General features: G+C 38.6%; 1 protein-coding gene across 2 annotated transcripts in view; it reads left to right on the forward strand.

The window, feature by feature from the left end:
- Positions 1-18,096, forward strand: part of LOC306860649 (protein kinase C and casein kinase substrate in neurons protein 1-like) — a 44,355-nt gene that overhangs the window by 12,403 nt on the left and 13,856 nt on the right. The window contains exon 1 of one of the 2 annotated variants that reach the window (XM_079402458.1): positions 11,373-11,548. The exons of the other annotated variant lie outside the window; for it this stretch is intronic. The gene's annotated coding sequence lies outside the window, so the exon portion shown is untranslated. Of the gene's footprint in view, positions 1-11,372; positions 11,549-18,096 lie in introns of those variants that run through there. 2 annotated transcript variants of the gene reach the window in all.

Raw genomic sequence — 18,096 nt, forward strand, 5'->3', positions numbered from 1 at the left:
AATGTGCATAAACGTATGTATACAATTGAGTAGGATAAACTTTTTATCCGATAAGAAAACGATGGAAACACATTTATCGAATAAATTCCACCATGCTCATCTAAAAGTCATGTGACTTTGCATGAGACGGGATAACTTGACTAGCAGCGGATCGATCTCATTGCACAGCATCTGAAATGTTGTTTTGGTCATTCTGAAATACCTGAGGAAAGTCTGCCATTAAAGTATAATTGTCTTCTGCGTCCCAAACAGCAGCATCCACCTCTGAAAGCAATGACTGCATTTATTGTGTATCGTCTGCTCGCTCTGATCCACAAGTAATTTATCATATATTAAAATTATTATATTCAGTGGCTTCTCCTACTTTTCTTAGTGATATTTAGTGCCAGTTTAGGAAGTGATGATTTTGTTCTCTTTGACTCGTTGGATGGAAACGGTGCTTTATTCGTAAATATTTAATGTGATGTTCCAGTTTTGCACATAAGTTAAATTCATATCTTTGGATGGAAACATAACTACTGGTGACTCTACTCTCATTAACGTGAGGAGTGATGGCACTGTGACAGAACTGCAAGGAGATTCAGGAGAATTAAAAATATTTGGTACTGTAGCCTTGAAAGTCGACCATCTACACCTCTCATCCTTCTCCTGTTTCTCTTTCCATTTCTGATGTTTTGATTTTGGCATGGCTTCTCTTGCCAATGACCTGATGGGAACAGCATTACTAGTGTGTTTGTTTGGGATAAACCACTGAACATCTTAAGGGGGAAGTCCAGCCGCCAGATCATCTTCCAATATCATGTCAAAAGCAGTCTTCAATGCTGGCTTACGTGTGTTTATCAAATCACAAAATGATAGATGTTGCTAACAATCATGTGTTTCCAGAGGATCGCAAACAACCCAACACACACTCTCTCTCTCTGTGATGATTAATCTCTTAATGGCCGTTCTTCCACATTACATCAGACCCCCTGAACCTCCAGTCACATGATTTGTTTAATCACGGCTCAGCCAATCAGGCTGCTTCTGCTGAAAGCTCTATCTGAGGGAGCGTTGTCTCCTGGCAACTCCCAGCATGCTTTTCTTACATGCTGTAAGCTCCTCAGATATTAGCTGTGGCGTCTCTGCTCTGAGCTGCTTAGATAATGGACTGTAGCCAGACCTCACCTGCGGGATCGGCCTCTTACACTCCTCCCTCTCACTTCACCACACCTGCTCCACCTCACATACAACTACACTTTCATCTCTCGCTTTTTTGTTCTCAGCCCTTTTACACTATAACAAGAAAAAAAAATATTGCAGAAAAATGCTGGTAATTTTCTGCTATTGACATTTTCTTTTAACCCTAAAACACCATAAAATGTGTAATTAAAGCAACAGGGAAAACACCTGTGAAAAATCATTATGAAAAATTCCTTCTTATTTAAAACAGCACATTGAACCCTATTTTTATTGTCTTTTTTAGAGAGCTTCAGATCAATACATTTTCATATCTTCTTGAATGGAGGAAGACAGAAATCTTAAGATGATGCTTTAATATTAGATGTTCTAAATGCAACTTTTCAAAATAAATAAATAAAACAGGTTTTATCTGCACTGCATTGTGCCATTTAATTAAGTTAATATCTTCAGCACAAACATGCTTTCTTTGTATGGAAATTAGGCTTATCATAGATTGTGCTTTATTTGTCTGCCACAATTAACATTGCACTATTACCGCCTGTGAAAAGTAAACAGAGTTTTATTTAAAAGAGACTTTTTCTAGCAATCATGGCAGCGGTAATTTATCAAATGATGGAGTGGAGCATTATATGCGCTTTTTATTGATAGAGAAGAGCGGCGATGTATTCAGTCAAGCATATTTTCAGCATTTCATTATCAGCAAAAGTGAGATTTAAATGCCGTCTCAGCTATTTCAAATACCTTGTGCATTTCTGAAATGACTGTTTTGAATGCAATGCGTCGGGTAAGTGTTGCAGATCATAATGCAATGCAGTGAGTGATTGTGCACTAAAGTAATCTACACTCTTAAAAATGAAGGTGCTTAAAATGTTCTTCAAGCGAAGCCAAAGAAGAACCATTTTTGGTTCCACAAAGAACCATTCAGTCAAAGGTTCTTTAAAGAACCATCTCTTTCTTACCTTTTTCTAATCTGAAGAACCTTCTTTCACCACAAAGACCCTTTTGTGAAAAAAGAAAGCTTCTTCAGATGTTAAAGGTTCTTTAACATTTAGACAAAAAAGATTCTTCTATGGCATCGTGAAGCACCTTTATTTTTAAGAGAGTAATTAACTTCCAAAAATGACCCGTTAACTCCATTTTCAATTGTTTCACATTCTTTGTGCATTTCTGTATAGAAATTCTGTATAGAAAATGCATTTTGCATGTAACAAACATGAGTTTGCATGTAATGAAATGAGTGTAAAGGTCATTGCACACTGAGTCTGAAATGTTTTCATGCGTTTTCCCGTTTTTTCGTATTCCTCATACTTTCCTATCAAAATGCATGCTACGGATGCGAAAATGCAGAAAATCAAACATGATCAGAATTTTTTTTTATGACGGACGAAAGTTTGCAAACGTGATTGACACAACATGAGGTCGTATTTACTTTTTTAAAGTGCAAGAAATTTGGACTCAGTGTGCAATGACCTTTAGTATGCAAAAACCTGCATTATGGATGCTTACTGCTTTTGCATTTTGCATTTATGCTCTAATTCAGTGAATTTATACATATAAAAAAAAACTGTTCAATATCTAATAGTCTGTCATGGATCAGACAGTTCATCTGAGTACATTCATAAGACTTGTCTGCGGCAAACCCTCCAAACCCAGTTGCTGCAGGTAGATGTGTGTGATATATTTAGCAGCAGTCTCTGAAATCTGCTTACTATAATAGGTTTACATGTATGTGCAGTAGTTTTCATTCACTAGGCATCTGTTAACCCTTCACCAAGTTTTTTTTTCTTTTTTTCAAAGAAACCCATCCTAATAAGCTCACTCCAAGAAACAGTGACAATATGTACTAGTTCTTGTAACAAAAGCGGTGCAGTATTAAGCGAATGAGCTGCAGAAATGAATTATGGCTCTCACGTGGGCAGCGCAAGTCAGAGTCCCAATTATTATGTTTCCTGATCCCATCTCCCTCCTCTGTCCCTAAGGAACGTCCTTTAGTGTTAAATGCTAACTTCTGTAATGCTCCTTTACCTCAACTGGTAGATCACAATGCTAGAGACAGGCCTGTTTAACAGGGAGAGCACATACTGATAAAAACTCATAGCTTCAATGCACTACAAATAGCTGCAGATAAAAGTAGCTGCTAAGCATATATATTAGGGCTGTCAATATAATACATTCACGTAAATGTTGTGTGTGTTGGGAGATGGTCACATGTTTTTCTCTCCTCCCTCTTTCTTTCTATCTCTCTGCCAAGCAGCGGTCCAAGTCATCTGCAGCTGATTGCAATTAGCGGCAGCATGGTTTCCCTGTTACACAGTGTGCAACGGATATAAAGGAGCAGAGAGACACAGCTCGGGAGGAGTCCCTTATCCGCTATCCGAGAGATGTTGTTTGTTTAGTTGCTCTTGAGCAATCTGTGATCTGTAAACTTAAAGTGTGGTTACAACAACGTTACTGTTGAGAATCTAGTTTTGTGAAACCGTGTAGGGAGTTGGGCGCCGATTTATTTGGGTTTAACCTCTTCTAAACTTTTCTCCTGTTTTTCTTTAGTCAGAGAGAGAGGTAAGATTGTTGTCTTTTATTTTGTTTTCTTTTGCTAGGGAAGTTATTTTGTTATAACTGTCATGAATCAGACCTCTGTGGCTCTCTCCGATGGCCACCGGAGGGCACCCTCACCTTAGTATTGACTTTCCTGGACTCCATTTCCCATGCACCCGGTACCGAGACTAATCACCTGCACAGGTGTTTTCCATTATCCGCTCTACTTAAGCAGCATTCACACTCACACTCATTGCGAAGTCTTGTTTTGCCCTTGCTGATATTTCTAAGCGGTTTAGCTTGTTATTCTGTGACCCTACTGTGTGTGATCTTGGATTGTTTGACTACTGTTGCTTCTCTGCCACCTGCCCTTGTGATCTTGCTCTCTGGAACTCCGACTGCTTTGCTGCCTGCCCTGACTCCTGCCCGGTATTGTTTCTGTCTCTGCTCTGCCTCTGATATTGCTGCCACTGTTGTTTGAAAACTGCCTGTTTGACCCTGAACTTGATTATTAAAGATAATCTGCAAATGGATCCACATGCTTCTGACCCCTCATTACAGAAGACTTTACCAATTACGGATCCAGCAGCCGTGTATCAACTCACCTCCGAGGTTTCAGCTCAGGCTGCCATGTTAACGTCACACCAACAACAACTCCACCGCCTTACGTCTGTCACAGAGGAGCTGGTGAGGACTCTGCAAGCACTTCAGCTAACCACACCACCGCCGAGCCCACCAGTACCTGAGCCCATCAGCCCTAACATGAACCTCTCCACAGTGAACCCTCGACTATCTTTCCCGGAGGAATTTGATGGCTCTCCGGACAAGTGTAAGGGATTTCTGTTTCAATGCTCTCTGTTTATGGATCAGCAACCACTGTTATACCCCATTGACAATAGCCGCGTATCATTTATCTGCTCCCTGTTAACTGGCCGAGCTTTAGACTGGGCTACTGCAGTATGGGAGGGAGGAAGCATGGCATTCCCCTCATATGCCAACTTTCTTAGGCAATTTCGAGAAGCATTCGAACACACTGCTGGTGGCAAGGAGGCAGGTGAACAACTGCTCGCACTCCGTCAAGGGAAAGACACGGCAGCTGACTACTCTCTCACTTTCCGCACACTCACAGCCCAGACCGGTTGGGGTAACGGTCCCTTGAAGCTGCTATATCGTAGGGGCTTATAGATTGAACTTCAAACTGAACTGGCTTGTCGAAGGAAAGATGCTGGAACAGTTTATCGACGACAGGACTGGTCAAATTCACTACCCAAGGCCTCATTCTAAAAGTCGGATCCTTCCACACCGAACTCATTTGTCTCTTCGCCATTGATTCACCACAAAATCCGGTAATTCTCGGCTGGAGAGACACAACCCTCGTATTTCCTGGACCACTAAACAGATTCAACAATGGTCAGAACCCTGTCAAAAAGAGTTCCTGCAGTTCCAACTTCATGTCACAACCCCCGAATCTCCTTCGTCATCAGAAACCTCAGTCAAACCAGACCTTCCAGCAGAATATCAATAGTCCATCCGTCTTTCAAGCCTACATCAATGATGTGTTCCGGGACATGCTCAATCGCTGGGTTATAGTCTACATCGATGACATACTAATTTACTCAGACTCTCTGGAAACACACATCCGGGCAGTTCTAAATCGTCTAATTGAACATTAGCTGTATGCCAAGTAAGAAAAGTGTGAGTTCCATCAAACACGAGTGTCATTCCTGGGTTACATCATCAGCGCCGACAGGGTCGTTATGGACAATAACAAGGTCCAATCAGTGCTGAACTGGACTCAACCCACAACCGTGAAAGAGCTGCAACGATTCCTGGGCTTTGCCAATTTCTACAGATGGTTCATGCGTAACTTCAGCACCATAGCGGCTCCGCTCACTTCGCTGCTCAAGGGAAGGAGACCGCGCTTAAACTGGTCGCCATCAGCTCAGAACGCTTTCCAACAACTCAAGGATCGCTTCACCACTGCTCCTATCCTTCATCACCCAGACCCAGATCAAGAATTCATAGTCGAAGTTGACACTTCCAACACTGGCATTGGAGCCATCCTATCTCAACGTCAGGGCAGTCCTCCCAAGCTATTCCCATGTGCTTATTCATGCAAATTGAATTCCGCCGAGAGCAACTATGACGTTGGAGACCGGGAGTTGCTGGCGATGAAGGCAGCCTTTGAGGAATGGCGACATTGTCTAGAGGGTGCCAAAGTTCCCTTCACTGTTCTCACAGATCACCGTAATCTAGAGTATATCCGCTCAGCCAGAAGACTCAATCCCCGGCAGGCAAGATGGTCATTGTTCTTCTCACGCTTCGATTTTAAAGTCACCTATAGACCTGGGTCCAAGAACTGCAAAGCTGATGCACTGTCAAGACTACATGACTCTTCATCACCTCTGAGAAGCATCAATAAGAACGTCATTCCATCAACACTAATCGTAGCTCCAGTATCCAATGGGATATTCTCACTGAGATCACCGAGGCTCAAACTAATGATCCCACTCCACCGAATTGCCCCAATGATCGAACTTATGTTCCTCATGACCTTCGCCAACGAATCACCCCGGGATTACAGCATCACTTCAGCTGGTGTCTGAACGCTTCTGGTGGCCATCGCTACAAGCTGACACCATCGCATTCGTCCAACAATGTCCAACTTGCAATATGTCCAAATCATCTCCCCAAGCTGGGTTGTTACAGCCTCTGTCCGTTCCTCAGCGCCCATGGTCTCATATTGCCATTGACTGTTACTGACCTCCCGTTCAACGTAATTGCGTATTACGTGACGTCATGAACGCGCATCACAGAACAGAGCAAGGCGAGCATTTGTGCTTATAAAACTTAAACTTTTTTATTTATTTTTTAAATGACCGATCGTTTCGCTAGATAATACCCTTATTCATCATCTGGTATCGTTTAAAGCCCTTTGAAGCTGCACTGAAACTGTCATTTGGACCTTGAACCGTTTGGGTCCCAATGAAGTCCATTTTATGGAGAAATGTTTTCATCAAAAACCAAAATTTATTTTCGACTGAAGAAAGAAAGACATGAACATCTTGGATGACATGGGGGTGAGTAAATTATCAGCAAAAGTTTTTTTAAAAGTGAACTAATCCTTTAAGGGTGAAAGTGATAAGAGCTGGGATAGAGGAAAAGGAGATTTCTCAACGTTCACTTATTTATTTAATCACATCTTTTGACTTTGTTACTTCTGCTCTGAAACCCCTAGACTATAGAGGGGAACGTAACTCACTGTCTCTGTCTCTCCTCCTGTCTGTGTCAATTCCTGTCAAGCAGACCATTGTCCCTTAAGTTCACCTGACTATTCCCTCATTTCATTAGTAGATTGACTTAGGTTGTCACCTCTGTTAGACTCCAAACCTGTGGAGGCCTCTCTTCAGGAAGCTGGTGTTATTTCTCTGGCTGCTTGCAGGTTTAATGAAGCAGTAAGAGATATTAGATACATTAGACATGCTGTGAATGAAGTATCGTGACGATAGATAAACCATCTTGTTTGTGCTGCTACCATGTGAACTTGGGTGCAGATTTTTCAGCCATTTGAACTTTGCTTAGGAAATACAATGATTTTCACCACATCGCGTATTGAAAGCTATATGATGCATGCAAAACCTGTTTTGGATTGAGATTTGTAATTTGGAATTAATTAAGTTAAATTAAAATATATTATAGTTTAAATTTTTGCCATTACCTGTACATTGTGCTTGTTTGAGCCACTAAAGTAGGAAATATGTGCTTACAATTACTTCTGTTGTCTTAGAAATATGGTTAAAGTGTACTTCCAAATGTCCTGACAATCATTTATGGTAAACTAAAATATTGCTACTTTAATGTATTTTCTATTGAAACTTTTTTGTCATGTATTTGTAATTAAATATTTGGTAACACTTTAGTTTAGGGACCATTTCTCACTTTTAACTAGTTGCGTATTATTAGCATGCATATTACTACACTAAAAGGGGTTATTTGGCTCGTAATCATAGGGGAACCACTTTTGGTGCTGTATAGCACCAAATCTTGGGGCTTCACCAGTTCTTCACCGGTTCTGTGGCATGACTGAGGTGCTATATAGCACCGCTACCATAAACTGAACCTGTTAAGCTCCTGTATGGTTATTCAGCGGTTCTTCAGTGGTTCTTTGGGCTGATTAAGGTGCTATATAGCACCACTACCATATACAGAACCTGTTAAGCTCCTGTATGGTTATTCAGCGGTTCTTCAGTGGTTCTTTGGGCTGATTAAGGTGCTATATAGCACCGCTACCATATACAGAACCTGTTAAGCTCCTGTATGGTTATTCAGCGGTTCTTCAGTGGTTCTTTGGGCTGATTAAGGTGCTATATAGCACCACTGCCGTACAAAAAACCTGTTAAGCCCCTTTAAAGGTTCTTTACGAGCCAAAGAACCACTGTTGGTGCAGTTTAGCACCATTTTTGTTGAAGAAATACAATGCAATATGGCTCCTCTTATGGTTCTACATAGTACCATTTGACAAAGGTGCTGTATAGCACCTTTAAAGATATGATGCTATATAGCACCAAAAGTGGTTCTCCTATGATTACGAGCTAAGAACCACTTTTAGTGTTATATAGTACCATTTGTTTTTAGAGTGTAGCACAATGGCTGTTTATTAGTACTTATAAAGCACATATTAATGCAGGGCTCCAGACAAAAAAATCGAGTAAGGAGCCATTGGCTCCTATAAAAGAAAAACTTAGGCGCCAAATTATTTTTTTAGGTGCCACAGAATCAAAGTGGTTTATTTTATTATTATCATTTTATTTTTCCCCCCTATTTTAACATTTCAATCATTTTGTCATGTGTTTATGTCTTATCTTTTCTAGGCTTTATCAGCATTTTAATCCATCTTGTAGATGATCAGGTCGACCGGGGGACTAAGGTTCACTTAAAGTGTGAATTAAATATCTTTTACAACTTGAAATATACAGTCACAAAGAATTGTTCGTTACACAGAATCTGTACCAATATCATGGACCATAAGCATCACTTGGCCACTGAGTGCAGTGCATCCTATAAATGTTGTCACGTCTTTCACACATTCAGTCTGTTTTTCTTCATTAGTAAAATGCAATTTTATAGGAGGAGTTGAATCATGTACAACAGAATAAGTAAAAATATTAATATGCAACAGCGCATAAATATAGCAAAACGCTCCTCTTTATAGTTATTTTTCTAGCTGACTGATGAGTTTATGGACACTGAGTGGTTATTCTGAGGTAAATGTATTACAATGCAATGTTTACAAGCTTTATACATTTCCTCAGTTTGAAACAATGAGCTTTTAAACATTTCAGTAAGTTGTACTATAGGCTTTCTTATTGCCTACCTTTTGATCATGTTCATTTCATACTATAGTAGTAAATCGAAATATATAATGGGTTCACTTGCTGCTTTAACTGAGGTGCTAAAGAGATCGCGCCTGAGCATTAAGTGCGATACTCTCCGCTCGCGCGATCCGGACGCATACACGGACCGTGTGGACGCGGGGTACTGGTGTTTATATTACCGACAGTGTGCGCTTGTGGTCCGCATTAAAGAGCACCCAAACCGCATCATTTGAATTTCGTAGCATTTTAAAGCTGATACTTTGTTTATTAAAAAGTAAGACAGCACAAAGCTTTTTGCGATTTACTGGATGGCAAGTGCGCTTCAAATAACAGGAAGTCCATGCATTAACAGAACACAGCATATAGACTAAGATCTCGATAAGTATCCACAGAGCTGACAGCTTTACCTGTTGAAGTTTGTTCAAGTTGTGCACGAAATAGACACGGCTTTTCTGCACTTGCACTTTGGGGCTGTTTACACCTGGTCACTTCATGCACTTTTTCCTGATCGGATAGCTATCTGATCCTGAAAAGACCAGGTGTAAATGCCGTCCGAAACGCATTCGAGACGGATATAAATCCAATCGCTCGAAGTACTTCAGGAGGTGGTCTGGGCGAAACCGGACAAGTGTAAATGCATCTGGTTGTTGAAACCACATATGGTAATTTTACTCCTCCCATAATATTAAAATAATAGACGTGTGAGAGCGTTTTATAGGCTATATGGCATGTTATAGTCAGATATGACAGCGCAATGCAACAAGCATCACCGCGGATGAGTAGCGGTGATGTAGTAGTAGTAGTATTTCTTCAGCAAGCGACGCGCAAACTGAACCTGGAAGTAAGTCGCAGACGCTCAACACACAATCTTCTTCATTAAAAGTAGCGAGACTAGCCTATCTTTCCAGTGCTGATGCCGCGCGCTCACTGATATTGAAATTAGCTGATAATTAATAAAATTATCCATTGCTTTCATTGACGTGAACTCCGTTATATTTGCATATGAAGCGGGAATTGAAGAACGGATTTATATCCGTTTTGCGAAGACACATTTATGTGGTCAAGTGTAAATGGGGAAACGTTTTAACAAATCATATAGATATCCGATCAGAGAAAATGCATGAAGTGAGCAGGTGTAAACAGGCCCTTTCAGGTCTCTCTCACTGCGTTCAGCAGACTGTGTGCGGCAGAGACGAGGACTGTTTGAAACTCTTTTCAGTAAAACTTTGATGCGCATCGTCTTATGTAAGTTTAATAAGTGAACATAACAAAAGATGTGAGCGCAAAACAATCGGGAAAAAAGTCCTTTCATGCAAATTATATATAGTCGCCAGTGGCGACCTCAGCAAAAACTTCACTCGCAAATTAATATTTTTGGTCGCAAATGCGACCATTTTAGTCGCAGTTTGGAGCCCTGTTAATGCCTTATTCTGCCTGATCATATTTTAGATCCCTTAATTCACCCCATACCTAAACTTAACAACTGCCTTATCAGCTATTAATAAGCAAAAAATTAGGAGTTTATTGAGACAAATAGTTAATAATAAGTTAATAGTGAGAATTGGTCCCCAAACTAAAGTGTGACCAAATATTTGTAATAAGTTACAATTTCGTACATTTAAAATATATTAATCAATGTAATATCAAATAACACTGTAGTTAAAATTATAATGAATTACTTTGCATGAGCTTTAGTATGTTAGTCAACACATCAAAATAAGACAAAAGATTATTCAAACTTAATTAAAAATGCATTTTAAAGTAAAAACATTTGAGTGAACTTAAGTGTGTTAAAAAGTGTTTTAGAAAGTGTACACTCTTTAAGTTCACTTTAGTGGCCTTTTCATTTCATTAACATTGCATATTTTTGCAAGTACAGTTAATATGCTTTTAAATTCTGAAGTAAACTACAAGTGCACATTCTTTTTTACAAGGCTAGATACTAATTTCCTAATGCATACATGATGACTGCAGTTCTGCTTTAAAGCAGCGATGTTGTTATTGTCTATTCATCTCTGAATACTGCTTGAGATAAAGAGTGAACGCATCCTTTCTGTTGTTTGTCATCTTGACTGGTTTGGTGTGATTGTTTCTTAAAAACACAAAGGAAGTGCACAAATGTTTCGTCACCAGAGCAACCCGGCAGCTTTCCATGACAATGTTCCCCAGTGTGCTGGTGTGATCACTCCCTCTCTCTCTCTCTCTCTCGCTCTCGTTCTCTCGCTCCTCCCCGTAACCCCTCGCCTCATGCTATCTAAGCCATTCAAGTGGAACACTGCAGGATTATCTTCTATACGAGCTCCAGACGCACTTCACAACCAAGACCACATTAGAAACAAGTACTGCTCTAAAACATTAGAGGCCAATAATAGCACCGGCCAGATCTGTGTAATGATATCTGGATTATTTTACTCTTAAAAAGGACCTACCATTGTTTGTGAATGGGTTCACCGGTGGTAAGTTCATAGTTTTTTTTTTTTTATCAAAACAAAGAGCTGGATACTTTGTGCATGGAATGGATTTTTCTCTTGTGGTTGGTTCTGCTGAGAGCTTTTGGTAACACTTTATTATAGGGACCAATTCTCACTATTAACTAGTTGTTTACTAGCATGCCTATTATTAACATATTGGCTGTTTATTAGTATTTATAAAGCACATATTCTACAGTCCTAATCCTGCCCAATACCTAAACTTCACAACTACCTTACTAACTATTAATAAGCAGCAAAAGTCATAGTTAATGGTTTGTTAATAGTGAGAATTGGACCTTAAAATAAAGTGTGACTGGGTTTTTTGTCATTTACAGTAGATTAGGGATGAAGAGTGAAGGATAAATGGTAACACTTTAGTTTAGGGACCAATTCTTAACAAGTTAACTATCTTACTAACTGTTAATAAGCAGAAAATTAGGAGTTTATTGAGGTAAAAGTCATAGTTTATATGAATTTGTCCCCAAATTAAAGTGTGACTGGAAAAACAGTTAACCGTGCAGGATGTGTGAGAAGTCCTTTGGTGCCTCTGTAAATATCATCCCGTGCGTCTCATGAAGGTGGTTGAGAGCTGTAATCTACACAAAGGGTGGCGACATTTTCCCTAGTCTACATCCTACACTTCAAAATATCTCAACATCAGTATACAGTATACCTCTTTTGCTACACTTAACAAAGCTAAATGGATAATCTAAAACTCATAATCATAAACCAATACAGCAGTAGATTCAGCAGGCTTTGCAGTAAGCAGTTGAGGTTACAAAACAATCTCGTCTTATGATAAAATATAATTATTACAATAGTTATTCACATGCTGGCAACAATTTATGTCACTGTTTCCCTGACAGGTTACACTGGGTTTGATCACTGTAATTAGTCCGTTTGGAAAATGTTCTAATAAATTGTCGAAGTGCAGAGGCAGACATTATTTTTCAGACAAACCAGCTGTGCACACAATATCGCCGCACAAGCTTTTGTCTTTATCACCAACTACTCACAATGAAGTACCATCCCCTTGTGAAGAAGATGTGTGCTTCAAAAAGAATTAACACATTAACCATAATTCAAAGATAATAGAAGTACTTATGAAATTATGTATAAATATTAAATCCTACATATATGGGTCAAAACACTGAAGTTTATTACGTTTAATGTAAATTTAAATTATGATATATTTTTTATTTAATTGCAAATAACATGCAATCAAGTGTCCAGAAACATTTAGTGTTCTTTTAAAGTATATTATTACTGGAAAAATAACAAAGTTCTCTTTTTTGAAAAAGGCATAATAAAGGATGTTTCTTTTTCACAGGGGTTTGTTCTGGTATGAAATTATGAATTTCGTGTATAAAGAAACTGATTATCTTTTTAGCACAAACGCCATTCTTTATCTATGCATGTTTGTCACTTTAGATGTTGCTTCATTCACAAGGAACAACGCTTTATCTGCTGCAGTTAACCTTGTGTTATTTATAAGAGATGTTTGTCTGCATTTTATCATAGCAGTAATAATTCATCAAATTATGAAGAAGAATTATTTACCCAGGCATATATCCTGGTATATACTGCATGTGGTTTAGACTTAGCACTCTCTCAACATATTAAAGAGCAGTTTGAGGAAGATCATAGTGCTGAAGTGATTCTGTCCAATACCTGCAAAGTACAACAGATCAGGGCAGTCTGGTGAATCCAGCACGACCCAGAGCTGACCTGCAAGATGGGGAACTGGGACACTACTTCAGAGTTTGCATTATTCTTTTAAGCATAAAAGTCTGCAAATATCATGGTTACTACATTAGCATCCACAATAGTAAATGTTAACATTCTGTTTATTTTATGTTGCAGTTTTGTTGCATCTGCTGCTTTAAATGCGTGAGATCACTAAAGTTGGGTGGATTCTGATTGGCTGTCAGAGTTTTTTTTTTTTTTTAAATCATTCATCAGCTGAAAAAGATCATTCTGGAAGCGATTCCAACAATATCGTTCTTCTGTGGTGTTGACATTGTAGCTGTGGTGTGGACTTCACTATTGTCAAAGAATAAGCATGATTATTAAATCTGTATTATAGTTAAGTTATCTTTATAGTCATCGCCCTTGGTGTAAACGGGCCCTTGTTTTTATTCTTAGCAGAGACACGATATCTTTTCACTTCAGTCCTCATAATCTGAATGAATGAGAGCTGAATATTGACCTCCTCACAGATGAAATCATGAAATATTAATATTAGTCATATTACATGTACTAAACCCAGCTGTTGTCCTGACACTGAACATCAAAGATATGGCTGATATCATTGTCTCTGTGTTTCTATGATAAATTATTTAAATGGTGACTGTGTAATGTAATGAAATGAGACGGTCATCATCATGTCTGCTGTGTAAGATGGGGGTTCATCCAAATTTCCTTGGCAGGGGTTTTGAATATACTGAAGTACAGTTGCATATACAGTTTAAGTCAAAATGTTACATACATCTTTCAGAATCTGCTAAATGTTAATTATTTTACCAAAAATAAGAGGAATCATACAAAATGCATGTTATTGTTTATTTAGTACTGACCTGAATAAGATATTTCACATAAAAGATGCTTATAGTCCACAAGAGAAAATAATAGTTGAATTTATAAAAAATGACTCCGTTCAAAAGTTTACATCCCCTTGATTCTTAATACTGTGTTGTTACCTGAATGATCCACAGCTGTGTTTTGCTTGTTTAGTGATAGTTGATCATGACTCCCTTGTTTGTCCTGAACAGTTAAACTGTCTGCTGTTCTTCAGAAAAATCTTTCAGGTCCCACAAATTATTTGGTTTTCCAGCATTTTTGTGTATTTGCACCCTTTCCAACAATGACTGTATGATTTTGAGATGCATCTTTCCACACTGAGGACAACTGAGGGACTCATATGTAACTATTACAGAAGATTCAAACACTCACTGATGCTCCAGAAGAAAAACCATAAGAGCCGGGGGGTGAAAACTTTTGAACAGAATGAAGTGTACGCTTTCCTTATTTTGCCTAAATATCATTTTTTACTGCCCTTCAGAAGCTACAGAAGATACTTACATGTTCTTGCAGTTTCTGCAAGGTGTATGTAAACGTCTGACTTCAACAGTACTACACACAGAATTGGTATAACGCACAGTAACGCATTACTGTTTTCTAATTACTTTCCCTGGTTACGCAGTAATGTAATGTGTTACATTTTAAATTTATGTAATTTGATTACAGTTACTAATGTCAATACAATTACATAAAAAACAATATGAAGTAAAAATCAACATTTAGATGCAATGAAAGGTTGTCTATCATATTTAAAAATATTGCACTCGATTTCACATATTTTGGTCTAGGCACTAGGCATTACAATTTGGGAAAAGTTTAACAAGTGAATGTGTACAAGTTTATGTCGCAGTAACACTGATATAAATATAAATTACTAATCAGAATGAGATCCTCCGCTGGATTAAACAGCGTCATATCGTATTCTTCTTCTGAGGTAAATTCAAGGCTTACTCCTCACAGAGCGTCTTCTTCCGAAAACAAAAAGTAGCCGAGATAAACTTGATGAATCTTTCTTTGTTTACAGAGGTGATGTGGGCATTCACATATTCAGTCTTGGTTTCACGTGGATGATTATCTTATAGCGTGTGATGTGCGTGTGCGTGATCACATTTTGTAGGTGCGCTCAGATGGGAAAGACTGTACCTCGCGTTGGTTTCAATCGGATTCATTTATCAGAGAATATTTGTTTTCGACATGACTTACTTCATTTAAAAATTGACAAGGAGTAATTTGTAGTGGATTGCTTCTTTTGAGTAACTTAGCCAACACTGACTACACATTAGACATAATATTTGAGAAATGGATATGGTTACATGATTCAGGGGCAATTCTAAATCAAATCTTTGTTTGAAGAAGGACTGAATGTTGATTTTCATGCTTGACAGAAGAGCACCAACATGCATAAAAGTTAAATATCTAGATCATTTGACATTCGAGCAAAATAAAGTTTAAGACTTTATTCAGTGTGAACACTTTGTAATATAGTTTGTTTAGTGTACAGTTGCCTCATTGTTCAGAAAGAAAAGACAACTTTCTGAGAAATGAATATAGAAAATCCCATTAAACCATCCATATATTCACGGACAGTGCTTGAAGTGGGCCGGTACGCACCGGTACGCAGTACCGGCACTTCTATATTTTAGCCTTTAGAGCAGTGGTTCCTAAACTGGGGGGCGCCAGAGTTCACAGCGGGGGCGCGGGAGCAGATATACTTTGAGGTAGGGCTGGGTAACGATAAACGATAACTATAATTATATAGTGATATAATTTTCCTCAAAAAAACATTTTGATAAATATTAAATTTAATGTTTATGCAGCAAAAGCGGAACGAAACAGAGCTACTCATTTGAACCGTGCCACACGGACCATATCCGCTCGGTTCAAACAGCAGAGCGAGCTGACTAGAGCAGATGCGTTTACTCACGCAACCACTAAACAGCGCTGAGATCCAGTGAGAAGCGCCTGAATTCAGCGAAGAAAACAAATGACTGGTATAAACTAGTATCAGTCGATATCAGTCAACTAATATAAACTAGTTTAAATCCAGATAAAACCGCGAACACTGTGTGCAACGATACAGTCAGAAGGCTTTTCAATCTACAAATCACCATCATTTACTATGGATTTACTGTAGTAACACTAACTGCACCTTGGTATTGTGGCAGAAATGTGGCGCTAGCGTTTGTGCATTTCTAATAAATGTATTTAGACTACTGTTTTACATATAAATAGGCTACCTAGAAACCATATAGTTGCATATTTACCACAGTATTGAGGTGCTATATGTGGTTTTAACTGGTTATCATGATGTAAATGTATGCTATGGAAGAACAATGGTTAATTTTAATAAAACTCAAACAGTCAGGGGCATCAGATTACCATATGTGTATGTAGGGGGGCCCATGAAAAAGGTTTGGAACCACTGCTTTAGAGTACCTGCACTTTTATGTGTGTATCGGCCCTTCTGACATGTTGCCGGTATTAGGGAATACGATCCCATATATGATTAGAAATGATATATAAACTATGTAAATCACACTACCCAGGCAGGATCACCTCTCATCTCGACCAATCACGGGAATGAACGCAAGCAGAGTCGGTCTACTTCATTGTGTGGAGCGCCAGAGCATGTCAGGGGAGACGCGCGGAGGAGTAGAATAATAATTCATTATTGATTACTAATTTGAATCAGTACTTTATAACCAAAATCATATCTTAAAATGAAAAGAAGCAGGCTTTTGCAATCACATCATGGTAAACCGTAAACTCCTGGGAAGTCCAAGGATCCAGTGAACGAATTCAAACATTAAGCTCAAAACAGCGCTAATGCAGAGAAAACGGACGATTTTATCAGCGATTACGGAGAGAATAGTGACTTACATCCAGATGTCAGTAAAATGATTATTTTCAGCGTGTATCTGGCTTAAAAGCAAGAGTGTTTTATTAAGCGGTGGTCAGAGATTTAGTGATTCTGAATGGATCCGTATATTAAAGGCATATTTTAGAGGTCTTTGGCGTCTCCCTGTGGTCCTGTTTGGTTTTGTAGCTTGACTTGTGCTAATTTGTATTGAAAACCTTTATTTAATTATTGATTGATTGATTGTGGCACTACACTGTAAAAAAAAAAAGAAGAAAATTTTAAGGCAAGCAGCTTCAGCAGATTTTTGAGTTTTCTCAGCTTGAAGCTGAGTGAGTACCGGCACTTCTTTTTTTCCACTTCAAGCACTGTTCACGGATGTATGTGTGGTATTAGCCTTTCTGTTAATTAACTGCTCTTCAGTGATTTCAGTACAGTTTGTAGGGCAGTTGTCATTAATTTGCAAACAATAATGCGTTTTATGTTAAAAGCCATGAGGAGCAAACAGCTAATAAACTAAGAATCTTTAAGACTCTTACAAGATGATTGCCTGTGTCATTATGGGTCCTCTGTCATCAGACACTGGGCTTAAGGAATTTGGGTTTTAGAAACTGGGTTAAAGACTCATTAAACCATATTCACGTTCCCATTGCTCAGGTTTACTGTGTTATGTATCTATATTGTCTCAGATATACTTCTAAGTTTCTGAAGCCCATGTTGTGGTAGAGTGGGTCACACAGGTTCTGGTTTATTTCTGTTGTAATTATTTTTTGACAGCATACACAACAGTTTGCTTTCCTTTGATAAGTAATTTGCAGTAAATGTGTTAATTAGTGTCAGCATGCAGCATTTCTAGGCTTTGTGGCATATAGTCAGCAGACTTAGTCAAATGAGTGTTCCTGCAGCTCAAACATAGAGCAGCACATCAGGTCATGGGGTTGATTTCCAGGGAAGTCATGGATTTAAAATGTCATGCATTTAAATTTTTTATTAAATATTTGTTACAATTGAATACATTTAAAATATATTAATTGCCAATGTAATATCAAATAACACACTGCAGTTGAATGATATACAAGTACCTGTGCTTTAGTAT

This window comes from Barbus barbus (genome assembly GCF_936440315.1).
Source record: "Barbus barbus genome assembly, chromosome: 41".
NCBI classification, from domain to species: domain Eukaryota; kingdom Metazoa; phylum Chordata; class Actinopteri; order Cypriniformes; family Cyprinidae; genus Barbus; species Barbus barbus.